Here is a 2,251-nt window from a genome sequence, read left to right as displayed (position 1 = left end):
TGCCGTTCCGGCCTTAATAGGTGCTCGCTAACAGCACTTGCCCCTGCAGTCTGTTAGAGGCTGCGAGGCTGATGTTTGTTTTTGTGTATTAAGAAGCTTGACCTACGCTTTCTCGAAATTTCTACGCAATGTCCTTAATTAAAAATGTACCCCTGAGATGTGTGTCGTTGTTGGTGAGGTCTCTACGCTCCGTGCGCGAATATCCGCTGCTCCGTTCCCTCGAGAGCTGGCGCTTGGTGATGATGATGGTGATGGTGGTGGTGATGATGATAGTGATGGTGGTGGTGATGATGATGGTGATGGATGATGGTGATGGATGGTGGTGATGATGCTGGTAGTGGTGATGGTGGTGATGATGGTGATGGTGATGATGATGATGGTGGTGGTGGTGATGATGATGATGGTGGTGGTGATGGTGGTGGTGATGATGATGGTGATGGTTGGTGGTGATGATGATAGTGATTATGGTGGTGATGGTGATAGTGATGATGGTGGTGTTGGTGATAGTAATGGTGGTGGTGGTGATGACTCACCGTGGCGTGCCAACAACCATCGTGGCGAAAACTTGCCAAGTGCCGGCGGTCTAAAACAAAAGGTGACATTTCTACAAAGGGACCAGCCTTAAATGACGTCACGCGATTTTAGACGATTCCCCCCCACGTCACGCGGCGTCACAAAGTCAGACCCCCCCCCTCAAATATGACGTCACAAAGCTCTGCCCCCCCCCCGAAAACCAATATTCAATTTTGAAAATAAAACATGCTTCAAATCGCTTTAAACTATTGTCATTGTAGTGGGTATTTAATGTGGCGCTGCACTCTGATGTAGGAGAAAACATCAAAAGTTGTGCGTTTTTATGTGACGTCACATTTGTCAACCCCCCCCCCTCGTCACACATCGTCACAAATGTCTGACCCCCCCTCCCCCCAGGTGCGTGACGTCATTTATGGACGGCCCCTAACCCTAAAAAAAAACCTGGATTCAGACACCCCAAAACCAGCCTCCTAGGTAGTTCAGAAGCCACCGCTATTGCCACCGACAGAACGCGTGTCGACCATTTAGACAAATACTGAACATCTCTTGAGGCCCAGCCGAGTTATTCTGCGTGTGTATAGTCCGGGGAGTTCAAACAACACCGGCTACAGCTGCCAAGATTGACATTTTGACGACGTGCGAGGCTGGGGCCAGCATTAAATAGGAGCGTGTGAGAGTGTCTGGCTGAGTGAGTGAGTGGCTGAGTGAGTGTCTGGCTGAGTGAGTGAGTGGCTGAGTGAGTGTGTGGCTGAGTGAGTGGCTGAGTGAGTGTGTGGCTGAGTGAGTGTGTGGCTGAGTGAGTGAGTGTGTGGCTGAGTGAGTGTGTGGCTGAGTGAGTGAGTGGCTGAGTGAGTGTGTGGCTGAGTGAGTGTCTGGCTGAGTGAGTGAGTGGCTGAGTGAGTGAGTGGCTGAGTGAGTGTGTGGCTGAGTGAGTGTGTGGCTGAGTGAGTGTGCGGCTGAGTGAGTGAGTGGCTGAGTGAGTGTGTGGCTGAGTGAGTGTGTGGCTGAGTGAGTGAGTGGCTGAGTGAGTGAGTGGCTGAGTGAGTGAGTGGCTGAGTGAGTGAGTGAGTGGCTGAGTGAGTGTGTGGCTGAGTGAGTGTGTGGCTGAGTGAGTGAGCGGCTGAGTGAGTGTGTGGCTAAGTGAGTGAGCGGCTGAGTGAGTGTGTGGCTGAGTGAGTGTGTGGCTGAGTGAGTGAGCGGCTGAGTGAGTGTGTGGCTGAGTGAGTGAGCGGCTGAGTGAGTGAGTGAGTGGCTGAGTTAGTGGCTGAGTGAGTGTGTGGCTGAGTGAGCGGCTGAGTGAGTGTGTGGCTAAGTGAGTGAGTGGCTGAGTGAGTGAGTGTGCGGCTGAGTGAGTGAGTGGCTGAGTGAGTGGCTGAGTGAGTGTGTGGCTGAGTGAGTGAGTGGCTGAGTGAGTGAGTGTGCGGCTGAGTGAGTGAGTGGCTGAGTGAGTGAGTGGCTGAGTGAGTGTGTGGCTGAATGAGTAAGTGGCTGAGTGAGTGTGCGGCTGAGTGAGTGTGCGGCTGAGTGAGTGTACGGTTGAGTGAGTGTGCGGCTGAGTGTGTGTGTGGCTGAGTGAGTGAGTGGCTGAGTGAGTGTGTGGCTGAGTGAGTGAGTGGCTGAGTGAGTCTACGAGTGAGTGAGTGGCTGAGTGAGTGTGTGGCTGAGTGAGTGAGTGGCTGAGTGAGTGAGTGGCTGAGTGAGTGTGTGGCTGAGTGAG

This window comes from Lampetra fluviatilis, chromosome 61 (genome assembly GCF_964198595.1).
Source record: "Lampetra fluviatilis chromosome 61, kcLamFluv1.1, whole genome shotgun sequence".
Taxonomy (NCBI): Eukaryota; Metazoa; Chordata; class Hyperoartia; order Petromyzontiformes; family Petromyzontidae; genus Lampetra; species Lampetra fluviatilis.
Note: the sequence above shows the minus strand (reverse complement) of the source record.